The sequence below is a fragment of the Triturus cristatus genome, chromosome 4_2 (genome assembly GCF_964204655.1).
Source record: "Triturus cristatus chromosome 4_2, aTriCri1.1, whole genome shotgun sequence".
NCBI lineage: Eukaryota > Metazoa > Chordata > Amphibia > Caudata > Salamandridae > Triturus > Triturus cristatus.
In genome coordinates this window covers 780380908-780394204 of record NC_140586.1, presented here as the reverse complement: position 1 = coordinate 780394204, position 13297 = coordinate 780380908, and the positions used below count along the sequence as shown (strand labels likewise).

Below are 13297 nucleotides of genomic sequence, written 5' to 3'. Positions count from 1 at the left end.
CAAATGGTTGTGGGTGTAGTAGCTAACTCCGCTACGTGGTAAAGTCAGAGTTTTTGCATGAGTATCTGTGTTGTCAATGTAATGCGCAGCTCACAAATATCTGCAATCTCTGCTAGCGGAGCGGAGTTCATTGTCCACGGTTATTCAAGAATATCTTCCTCTCTATGCAGCTAAAGGAAAGATATAGTACGCAGTGTTACCTACTAATCTTGTGCTTGTACAAAGATAGTAGTTAACATACTTGTAAAATAGACAACACATGATGTGCTATTTCCTTCAATGAATTGCATAGGTGATGATACTCTTTAGGGAATAACTCCGGGTCATCCTCTTGAATACTTTGAAGAACGTGTTGTAGTTTTATTCTAGGTCTGGAAGAAATGATAGTTAGCTGGTAAAACTCACTAGTTTTGCATTACGTGAAATGTGTGCAATTTTCTAGAAAGTATACATTTTGCAAATTTCATGACAAAAGCTAATCTCACATAAATGTTATGGAATTTCACCCCTCAAAAATTATGTGATTTCGCCCAGCCATATTCATAGCTTATTACACCATGTTCATTAGGGAGGACAAACTGTAAACCACCATTCACTATTGGCTTCTCTATTCCCCCAGTGTTTACTCTTGTCAACAAGTCCTACCTCAGCTCAATCACAATGCTACCAGTGACCTAGGAATTGGAGTACACCAATGTATCTATTCTAATTTATTTCTTCAATAAACTTTCATCACAAAAATAGGAGCTAAAGTAATATTTTCAGCAGCAACGTAAGTCAAGGATCTTTTCGGGGATATCAGTCAGAAAACATATCTCAGACATCTATAGGCATTGTTGCTATCACAATTTCCTATATCAAAAGAGGAACAAGGGCACCCAAAGGAATTAGACAGGGACCTTGGGTAGATACGTATTACAGGAAACAGTGGTCCCTGAAAGCAAAACGATAGAGCAAAAAATGAATATAGTCAAAATTGAAACTATATTATAGCCAATGTCCAGCCGGGCATGGCAACTTTAATAAGTAGAAGTTCTTAACAGTGAACCAGAAAATGCAAGTAGAATTTCGGTGGGACACAAGCCTGTATCCTATGACTTACATATCAAGTTGACAAAAAATGATAAAACACATTCAGGCAATTACATTGATGTTTCTTTTTTGAAATAATGAATAGCGAAACATCTGGTATTCAGATTGCCACCTTCACACTATATTACATACAGCAATATTAAGGTGTAGGGTGGGCAACAGAGTCGACGGCGTTTCGATCCTTATGAGAGAGATACAGGATCATCATCAGGACTTAATTAGTTAAATTGCCCTTATTTAGAATGCCTGAGTGAACATCGGACAATAAGGCAAACGTGAAACCAACATAAATATGGAAAAAAATAATAAAGGGAAGGGAAGGGAAAAAGGGAAAAGAAAATAACAATCAATCGATTTATAATTACATTTAAACATAACATTTCGCATCAAAATGGAACTACGTCAGATATGGGGCTCGTTCCTGTGTGCATTCTCATGCAGAAGTGACATAGCGAGCATTCGTCTCATGGCAGCCAATGTCTAAGCAGAAATACGGAAATAAACACTGTTTAAAGGTAACGCTATAGAAAGGTAAAAGACCTCATGCTAGCCGTAGTATGCTAATCACTATCACTTGTTGCGCGGTGCGCTGTGAACCCGTGAGGCGTAGGAGGGTGCTAAGTGAAGAAGCCTGTGGTATCTGAAGGGTAATAAGAGGGGTGACAGGGAACGGCAGTGGAGTGGGGGTGAGTGGATGGGGAATTACCTCATGTTGCCATGGAGGCAACGGAGAAGGTGCCGATTCGCGATCTGGCAACGTTGCGTGAAAGTTATGAGTTAAGGTAGGAACAATGCCTGTGAAGAAATGGATAATATTAGTGGGGCGAAGCGTAGTGGTAAATGCGTAGGATGTGCCGTAAATGAAGGGCTTACCTACGGACAACTACTTCCGGAAAGAAGGACACGGATAGGTCTGGTGAAAGAAAGTGAAAGATATCAGTATCCGAGAAAAAAGAGCGGGACATCCGGGTCGCGGGTCCGTAGTGGCAAGGCTTACCTCAATAAACTGGAAGAAATGGGTTCCGTGGCCATGCAGTGTGTTCGGACGATGCCGGATCAACTGTGGAGGCAGAGTTGTGATGCTACGTAATGTAGGTGTTTACGGTCATGTGGGTGGTCACATGGGTGATCATGTGATCAGGGAGCAACGCCGTGCGAGTGAGAAGGCGATGGTCTGGAGAATCGAGGCGCCATGTTGGAAGGGTGAAGAGGAAGGGGTGGTTAGATGATGAGAAAAGTAGCCGGCGAGTAGAGGGGTGAATAGAAGGGAAGAGAAATATAAAGGCATACCAAGACAGTGAACGATATCCGTAAACCGCATACTGCAAAAAAAAAATTCTTATATATATACATATAAATTAAACATGTAATTTAGGTGGAACAATAACCATCAGACATCCAGTAGTGGGAAACGAATAACATTGTTCACGGAGCCTAGCAACGAGGTGTGGTACCCAAGAGGGTGTGACCTTGATTAGGTATTAGTCATTGTTCAGAAAATTGTAGAGTGAAATGAATCCAAAAAAGTTCATAGCAAAGCGGTCCAGTCCTCAAGGCGATTCAGCCCTCTGTGTATGCTTCCTGTCTTGAGAATCCATTTCAATTCTTCTTTGTTCAACAGTTGGGCGAGATCAGCGCCCCTGGGTGGAATCTTCACTACAGAGATTACGGTCCAGCGTATTTCATTCTCAGTGTGGCCCTTGGCCTCAAAATGTTCGACCAATGGAGCGTTTGGAGTTTTGCATCTTAATCTGCTTCTGTGCTGGCAGATTCGTACCCGGATTTTTTGTGTGGTCTGACCTATGTAAATCATATCGCAGGGACATAAGATAGCATAAATCACATTACAGGTGTTACAGTTACTGAATTGTGTGAGTGGTTTACGTATATTTCCATATACAAATTCCTTGCAGTCATTGGTAAAGCCACACACAGAACAATTGCCACATTTATTATGACCAGTCACAGATGGTAACGACCAATGGTCATGAAGGGTACCCGTGTTTGTGGTGCTAGGGAGGGCTGCTCTGACCAAGTGGTCCTTAATGTTCTTGTTTTTCTTAAAAGCAAAGAGAGGTTTCTCCAGGTTAAGTATTCCAGCATTAACTACACTCCAATGCTTCAGAATGCTTTTTCGTAGTTTGTGTGAGGAGAGGGAAAAAGTTGTAACGCATACTATGCGATTCTCTGATTTTTTGTTTTTGGGTTCCAAGAGAGTGTCCCTAGGACAGTACCAAGCTCTTTTGAGGGAGTTTCGGATCAGTCTTTTGGGATAGCCTCTGGAGGTCAACTTGTTGCTTAATATTTTAGCTTCCCTGAAATAATCCTCCTTAAGGGTGCAGTTGCGTCTGATGCGGAGATACTGGGAATAGGGAAGGGAGTCTCTAAGAGCTCTGGGATGGTTGCTGCTGTATTTCAACAGAGTATTACGCTCAGTTGGTTTTCTGAACAGGCTAGTGATTAGATGCCCATCTCTGTGAGTTATATTGAGGTCAAGAAAAGGAATGGATATTTTGTTGTGTGTGAGTGTAAATTTCAAACCACCACAGTTGTTGTTCAGCCAGTGAAGGAAATTTTCGAGCATTGTCTGGGTGTCATGCCAAATAAGGAAAATATCGTCTATGTATCGTTTCCAGAGTGACATGGCAGAGAAAAAAGGATTGAGTGGGACCAGTATACAGTTCGTCTCCAGAGCATTCATGTAAAGGATCGCCAGATTCGGTGCAAAAACTGCTCCCATCGATGTTCCTTTAGTTTGCTGATAGTAATGTCCGTCAAACAAAAAGAAATTCCTGGTCAAGCAGATCTCAAGAAGTTGCAAAATAAAAATAGTTGGAACTGCGTGTGGTCTGATGCGTGTCTCTAAAGTGTTTTCAATAATGAGCAATGCATCTCGTTGGGGGATGTTAGTGTAAAGAGACTCAACATCGAGAGTGCAGAGTGTATCTGTTGAGGGATCAAAGATGTGGTTTTCTACCAATGTAATCATCTGCATACTGTCTCTGACATAATATGGTGTAGATGGGACGAACTCCTTTATGAAAAAATCTACATATAGGCCAAGTGGCTCTAGAATGGAGCCGCAACCGGAGACGATAGGACGTCCAGGGGGGTGTTCAGTGTCCTTGTGGATTTTGGGTAGGGTGTAAATAACTGGTATCCGAGGAGCCTTAGCATTCAAAAACTGGTATTCGAGTTTAGAAAGGAAGCCTTCATCTAAACCAGATTTGGTGGTTTGATGGATAATTTGTTTAAGTTCATTAGTGGGGTTGGTGGGTAGTCTACAGTAATGATCTGTATTCCCTAGCTGTCTTAATATTTCGTTTTTGTAGGTAGTGGTTTCCTGGAGTACTATTCCACCACCTTTATCAGCAGGTTTGATGACTATCGTGTTGTTAGTCTTAAGAGTGTGAAGTGCTGATTTTTCTGCCAGTGAGATATTGTAAGGAATATAGTGGTGTTCTTTGGCCAGTTGTGATAAGTCATTTAATACCAACTTTTCAAAGGTGGAAATCTCCGGTGGGACCATATTGGCCGACGGGGAGAAAGTAGAAGGAGGCCTCAAAGGAGTGTTGGGTGCTTTGGGTGAAAAAGGATTTAACAGGAAATAGCTATGTAATCTCAGTTTGCGAAAAAATCTCAAGACTTCTGTCTGTAGGTCGAGAAAATTAGTTTTTGTGATGGGTACGAATGAGAGACCCTTGCTAAGTATCGATAATTCTGAGTCATCCAAGTGGTGTTTAGTGAGATTGAATATAGGGAGTGAGAGATTGGATTGTATCTGGGTGAGGGAGGTGGCGGTGTCCATGTGCTGTGATTGGTCTACCAGCGGTAGTAATTGCGTCGGGTTTGCCGTTCGCCTGGTTGGTTTTGCCAATGGGCACGTTTCAGACCCCCTCTCCTTGGTGGCTCGTGCTGGCCACGTCCTAAAAAAGAGGTTGAAGGTTGTGGATTAACTGGTGTTCTATTGGCTCTACTGGTCCCTTCGCCTGGGTCTGAGCTATCAGAGGATTCCACAGAAGTGTCAGAGAATCCAACTAGAGTTTGTCCTCTATTGAAACGCCCCCAGGGGCGGTTGTTGCGTTGGTTATTGTAGGATCGATTGACGTAGAAATCTTTGGTGAGATAGGGGTAAGTACGTTCAGTAGAATAGCTTTTAATATCTTTCTTTACTTTTGTAGATTTCTTATTCTGTTCTATTCTATAGAATTCTTCCACTGTTTTTTGAACTTGTTCTAGCAGCTGCTTACTGTCAGAAATCGTGTCGTTGCTTGTTATTTGTCTTTCAATATCTGTTATCTCTTCAAGAAGTTTTTTGAGTTCCTCTGTGGCTATGTCGATACCTAGGACCATCCAGTGCCTAGAGCACGTTGTGCTAATGTAGCTAAAATTTGTAATATATTTGGGAATGTCGGTGAAAATTCCAGGTATGTTCCTGACTTGGAGGCCTGCGGGGATAATATCAGCTTTTAAATACTCTGTGAGCATTCGTATCATAAGTTGTAGCCTGACTGATTTCTTTTTTGTTTTCTCTAATTGTTCTGGTAATGTGGAACCAGTTTCTTGAGGAGCGTTGGCGGAGTCAGAGAAGAGGGAAGGACCTTCTAAAATCTTTTTGATGTATTCATCTGTGTATAAGGGTGCGTGATCTGACATGACACGAAGTGATGCGAGGGAAAACAAGAAAGAGTTAGGGATATGGTAGTCGGTAGGGAAGGGAAGTGACCCACTATCTAAACAAGAAGGGGAAATAGGACCATGAGCCCTTGCAATCCAGCGATTGCGCTTACTATATCAAAAGAGGAACAAGGGCACCCAAAGGAATTAGACAGGGACCTTGGGTAGATACATATTACAGGAAACAGTGGTCCCTGAAAGCAAAACGATAGAGCAAAAAATGAATATAGTCAAAATTGAAACTATATTATAGCCAATGTCCAGCCGGGCATGGCAACTTTAATAAGTAGAAGTTCTTAACAGTGAACCAGAAAATGCAAGTAGAATTTCGGTGGGACACAAGCCTGTATCCTATGACTTACATATCAAGTTGACAAAAAATGATAAAACACATTCAGGCAATTACATTGATGTTTCTTTTTTGAAATAATGAATAGCGAAACATCTGGTATTCAGATTGCCACCTTCACACTATATTACATACAGCAATATTAAGGTGTAGGGTGGGCAACAGAGTCGACGGCGTTTCGATCCTTATGAGAGAGATACAGGATCATCATCAGGACTTAATTAGTTAAATTGCCCTTATTTAGAATGCCTGAGTGAACATCGGACAATAAGGCAAACGTGAAACCAACATAAATATGGAAAAAAATAATAAAGGGGAGGGAAGGGAAAAAGGGAAAAGAAAATAACAATCAATCGATTTATAATTACATTTAAACATAACATTTCGCATCAAAATGGAACTACGTCAGATCAGGGGCTCGTTCCTGTGTGCATTCTCATGCAGAAGTGACATAGCGAGCATTCGTCTCATGGCAGCCAATGTCTAAGCAGAAATACGGAAATAAACACTGTTTAAAGGTAACGCTATAGAAAGGTAAAAGACCTCATGCTAGCCGTAGTATGCTAATCACTATCACTTGTTGCGCATTGCGCTGTGAACCCGTGAGGCGTAGGAGGGTGCTAAGTGAAGAAGCCTGCGGTATCTGAAGGGTAATAAGAGGGGTGACAGGGAACGGCAGTGGAGTGGGGGTGAGTGGATGGGGAATTACCTCATGTTGCCATGGAGGCAACGGAGAAGGTGCCGATTCGCGATCTGGCAACGTTGCGTGAAAGTTATGAGTTAAGGTAGGAACAATGCCTGTGAAGAAATGGATAATATTTAGTGGGGCGAAGCGTAGTGGTAAATGCGTAGGATGTGCCGTAAATGAAGGGCTTACCTACGGACAACTACTTCCGGAAAGAAGGACACGGATAGGTCTGGTGAAAGAAAGTGAAAGATATCAGTATCCGAGAAAAAAGAGCGGGACATCCGGGTCGCGGGTCCGTACTGGCAAGGCTTACCTCAATAAACTGGAAGAAATGGGTTCCGTGGCCATGCAGTGTGTTCGGACGATGCCGGATCAACTGTGGAGGCAGAGTTGTGATGCTACGTAATGTAGGTGTTTACGGTCATGTGGGTGGTCACATGGGTGATCATGAGATCAGGGAGCAACGCCGTGCGAGTGAGAAGGCGATGGTCTGGAGAATCGAGGCGCCATGTTGGAAGGGTGAAGAGGAAGGGGTGGTTAGATGATGAGAAAAGTAGCCGGCGAGTAGAGGGGTGAATAGAAGGGAAGAGAAATATAAAGGCATACCAAGACAGTGAACGATATCCGTAAACCGCATACTGCAAAAAAAAATTTCTTATATATATACATATAAATTAAACATGTAATTTAGGTGGAACAATAACCATCAGACATCCAGTAGTGGGAAACGAATAACATTGTTCACGGAGCCTAGCAACGAGGTGTGGTACCCAAGAGGGTGTGACCTTGATTAGGTATTAGTCATTGTTCAGAAAATTGTAGAGTGAAATGAATCCAAAAAAGTTCATAGCAAAGCGGTCCAGTCCTCAAGGCGATTCAGCCCTCTGTGTATGCTTCCTGTCTTGAGAATCCATTTCAATTCTTCTTTGTTCAACAGTTGGGCGAGATCAGCGCCCCTGGGTGGAATCTTCACTACAGAGATTACGGTCCAGCGTATTTCATTCTCAGTGTGGCCCTTGGCCTCAAAATGTTCGACCAATGGAGCGTTTGGAGTTTTGCATCTTAATCTGCTTCTGTGCTGGCAGATTCGTACCCGGATTTTTTGTGTGGTCTGACCTATGTAAATCATATCGCAGGGACATAAGATAGCATAAATCACATTACAGGTGTTACAGTTACTGAATTGTGTGAGTGGTTTACGTATATTTCCATATACAAATTCCTTGCAGTCATTGGTAAAGCCACACACAGAACAATTGCCACATTTATTATGACCAGTCACAGATGGTAACGACCAATGGTCATGAAGGGTACCCGTGTTTTTGGTGCTAGGGAGGGCTGCTCTGACCAAGTGGTCCTTAATGTTCTTGTTTTTCTTAAAAGCAAAGAGAGGTTTCTCCAGGTTAAGTATTCCAGCATTAACTACACTCCAATGCTTCAGAATGCTTTTTCGTAGTTTGTGTGAGGAGAGGGAAAAAGTTGTAACGCATACTATGCGATTCTCTGATTTTTTGTTTTTGGGTTCCAAGAGAGTGTCCCTAGGACAGTACCAAGCTCTTTTGAGGGAGTTTCGGATCAGTCTTTTGGGATAGCCTCTGGAGGTCAACTTGTTGCTTAATATTTTAGCTTCCCTGAAATAATCCTCCTTAAGGGTGCAGTTGCGTCTGATGCGGAGATACTGGGAATAGGGAAGGGAGTCTCTAAGAGCTCTGGGATGGTTGCTGCTGTATTTCAACAGAGTATTACGCTCAGTTGGTTTTCTGAACAGGCTAGTGATTAGATGCCCATCTCTGTGAGTTATATTGAGGTCAAGAAAAGGAATGGATATTTTGTTGTGTGTGAGTGTAAATTTCAAACCACCACAGTTGTTGTTCAGCCAGTGAAGGAAATTTTCGAGCATTGTCTGGGTGTCATGCCAAATAAGGAAAATATCGTCTATGTATCGTTTCCAGAGTGACATGGCAGAGAAAAAAGGATTGAGTGGGACCAGTATACAGTTCGTCTCCAGAGCATTCATGTAAAGGATCGCCAGATTCGGTGCAAAAACTGCTCCCATCGATGTTCCTTTAGTTTGCTGATAGTAATGTCCGTCAAACAAAAAGAAATTCCTGGTCAAGCAGATCTCAAGAAGTTGCAAAATAAAAATAGTTGGAACTGCGTGTGGTCTGATGCGTGTCTCTAAAGTGTTTTCAATAATGAGCAATGCATCTCGTTGGGGGATGTTAGTGTAAAGAGACTCAACATCGAGAGTGCAGAGTGTATCTGTTGAGGGATCAAAGATGTGGTTTTCTACCAATGTAATCATCTGCATACTGTCTCTGACATAATATGGTGTAGATGGGACGAACTCCTTTATGAAAAAATCTACATATAGGCCAAGTCAGTCAGTCAGGCTACAACTTATGATACGAATGCTCACAGAGTATTTAAAAGCTGATATTATCCCCGCAGGCCTCCAAGTCAGGAACATACCTGGAATTTTCACCGACATTCCCAAATATATTACAAATTTTAGCTACATTAGCACAACGTGCTCTAGGCACTGGATGGTCCTAGGTATCGACATAGCCACAGAGGAACTCAAAAAACTTCTTGAAGAGATAACAGATATTGAAAGACAAATAACAAGCAACGACACGATTTCTGACAGTAAGCAGCTGCTAGAACAAGTTCAAAAAACAGTGGAAGAATTCTATAGAATAGAACAGAATAAGAAATCTACAAAAGTAAAGAAAGATATTAAAAGCTATTCTACTGAACGTACTTACCCCTATCTCACCAAAGATTTCTACGTCAATCGATCCTACAATAACCAACGCAACAACCGCCCCTGGGGGCGTTTCAATAGAGGACAAACTCTAGTTGGATTCTCTGACACTTCTGTGGAATCCTCTGATAGCTCAGACCCAGGCGAAGGGACCAGTAGTGCCAATAGAACACCAGTTAATCCACAACCTTCAACCTCTTTTTTAGGACGTGGCCAGCACGAGCCACCAAGGAGAGGGGGTCTGAAACGTGCCCATTGGCAAAACCAACCAGGCGAACGGCAAACCCGACGCAATTACTACCGCTGGTAGACCAATCACAGCACATGGACACCGCCACCTCCCTCACCCAGATACAATCCAATCTCTCACTCCCTATATTCAATCTCACTGAACACCACTTGGATGACTCAGAATTATCGATACTTAGCAAGGGTCTCTCATTCGTACCCATCACAAAAACTAATTTTCTCGACCTACAGACAGAAGTCTTGAGATTTTTTCGCAAACTGAGATTACATAGCTATTTCCTGTTAAATCCTTTTTCACCCAAAGCACCCAACACTCCTTTGAGGCCTCCTTCTACTTTCTCCCCGTCGGCCAATATGGTCCCACCGGAGATTTCCACCTTTGAAAAGTTGGTATTAAATGACTTATCACAACTGGCCAAAGAACACCACTATATTCCTTACAATATCTCACTGGCAGAAAAATCAGCACTTCACACTCTTAAGACTAACAACACGATAGTCATCAAACCTGCTGATAAAGGTGGTGGAATAGTACTCCAGGAAACCACTACCTACAAAAACGAAATATTAAGACAGCTAGGGAATACAGATCATTACTGTAGACTACCCACCAACCCCACTAATGAACTTAAACAAATTATCCATCAAACCACCAAATCTGGTTTAGATGAAGGCTTCCTTTCTAAACTCGAATACCAGTTTTTGAATGCTAAGGCTCCTCGGATACCAGTTATTTACACCCTACCCAAAATCCACAAGGACACTGAACACCCCCCTGGACGTCCTATCGTCTCCGGTTGCGGCTCCATTCTAGAGCCACTTGGCCTATATGTAGATTTTTTCATAAAGGAGTTCGTCCCATCTACACCATATTATGTCAGAGACAGTATGCAGATGATTACATTGGTAGAAAACCACATCTTTGATCCCTCAACAGATACACTCTGCACTCTCGATGTTGAGTCTCTTTACACTAACATCCCCCAACGAGATGCATTGCTCATTATTGAAAACACTTTAGAGACACGCATCAGACCACACGCAGTTCCAACTATTTTTATTTTGCAACTTCTTGAGATCTGCTTGACCAGGAATTTCTTTTTGTTTGACGGACATTACTATCAGCAAACTAAAGGAACATCGATGGGAGCAGTTTTTGCACCGAATCTGGCGATCCTTTACATGAATGCTCTGGAGACGAACTGTATACTGGTCCCACTCAATCCTTTTTTCTCTGCCATGTCACTCTGGAAACGATACATAGACGATATTTTCCTTATTTGGCATGACACCCAGACAATGCTCGAAAATATCCTTCACTGGCTGAACAACAACTGTGGTGGTTTGAAATTTACACTCACACACAACAAAATATCCATTCCTTTTCTTGACCTCAATATAACTCACAGAGATGGGCATCTAATCACTAGCCTGTTCAGAAAACCAACTGAGCGTAATACTCTGTTGAAATACAGCAGCAACCATCCCAGAGCTCTTAGAGACTCCCTTCCCTATTCCCAGTATCTCCGCATCAGACGCAACTGCACCCTTAAGGAGGATTATTTCAGGGAAGCTAAAATATTAAGCAACAAGTTGACCTCCAGAGGCTATCCCAAAAGACTGATCCGAAACTCCCTCAAAAGAGCTTGGTACTGTCCTAGGGACACTCGCTTGGAACCCAAAAACAAAAAATCAGAGAATCGCATAGTATGCGTTACAACTTTTTCCCTCTCCTCACACAAACTACGAAAAAGCATTCTGAAGCATTGGAGTGTAGTTAATGCTGGAATACTTAACCTGGAGAAACCTCTCTTTGCTTTTAAGAAAAACAAGAACATTAAGGACCACTTGGTCAGAGCAGCCCTCCCTAGCACCACAAACACGGGTACCCTTCATGACCATTGGTCGTTACCATCTGTGACTGGTCATAATAAATGTGGCAATTGTTCTGTGTGTGGCTTTACCAATGACTGCAAGGAATTTGTATATGGAAATATACGTAAACCACTCACACAATTCAGTAACTGTAACACCTGTAATGTGATTTATGCTATCTTATGTCCCTGCGATATGATTTACATAGGTCAGACCACACAAAAAATCCGGGTACGAATCTGCCAGCACAGAAGCAGATTAAGATGCAAAACTCCAAACGCTCCATTGGTCGAACATTTTGAGGCCAAGGGCCACACTGAGAATGAAATACGCTGGACCGTAATCTCTGTAGTGAAGATTCCACCCAGGGGCGCTGATCTCGCCCAACTGTTGAACAAAGAAGAATTGATATGGATTCTCAAGACAGGAAGCATACACAGAGGGCTGAATCGCCTTGAGGACTGGACCGCTTTGCTATGAACTTTTTTGGATTCATTTCACTCTACAATTTTCTGAACAATGACTAATACCTAATCAAGGTCACACCCTCTTGGGTACCACACCTCGTTGCTAGGCTCCGTGAACAATGTTATTCGTTTCCCACTACTGGATGTCTGATGGTTATTGTTCCACCTAAATTACATGTTTAATTTATATGTATATATATAAGAATTTTTTTTTTGCAGTATGCGGTTTACGGATATCGTTCACTGTCTTGGTATGCCTTTATATTTCTCTTCCCTTCTATTCACCCCTCTACTCGCCGGCTACTTTTCTCATCATCTAACCACCCCTTCCTCTTCACCCTTCCAACATGGCGCCTCGATTCTCCAGACCATCGCCTTCTCACTCGCACGGCGTTGCTCCCTGATCACATGATCACCCATGTGACCACCCACATGACCGTAAACACCTACATTACGTAGCATCACAACTCTGCCTCCACAGTTGATCCGGCATCGTCCGAACACACTACATGGCCACGGAACCCATTTCTTCCAGTTTATTGAGGTAAGCCTTGCCACTACGGACCCGCGACCCGGATGTCCCGCTCTTTTTTCTCGGATACTGATATCTTTCACTTTCTTTCACCAGACCTATCCGTGTCCTTCTTTCCGGAAGTAGTTGTCCGTAGGTAAGCCCTTCATTTACGGCACATCCTACGCATTTACCACTACGCTTCGCCCCACTAATATTATCCATTTCTTCACAGGCATTGTTCCTACCTTAACTCATAACTTTCACGCAACGTTGCCAGATCGCGAATCGGCACCTTCTCCGTTGCCTCCATGGCAACATGAGGTAATTCCCCATCCACTCACCCCCACTCCACTGCCGTTCCCTGTCACCCCTCTTATTACCCTTCAGATACCACAGGCTTCTTCACTTAGCACCCTCCTACGCCTCACGGGTTCACAGCGCACCGCGCAACAAGTGATAGTGATTAGCATACTACGGCTAGCATGAGGTCTTTTACCTTTCTATAGCGTTACCTTTAAACAGTGTTTATTTCCGTATTTCTGCTTAGACATTGGCTGCCATGAGACGAATGCTCGCTATGTCACTTCTGCATGAGAATGCACACAGGAACGAGCCCCTG

General features: G+C 42.8%; 1 protein-coding gene across 1 annotated transcript in view; it reads left to right on the top strand.

Moving 5' to 3' along the window:
* The window catches only part of LOC146835036 (cytochrome P450 4B1-like), a 281992-nt gene that overhangs the window by 105397 nt on the left and 163298 nt on the right, over nucleotides 1-13297 (top strand). The gene's annotated exons all lie outside the window — the stretch shown is intronic.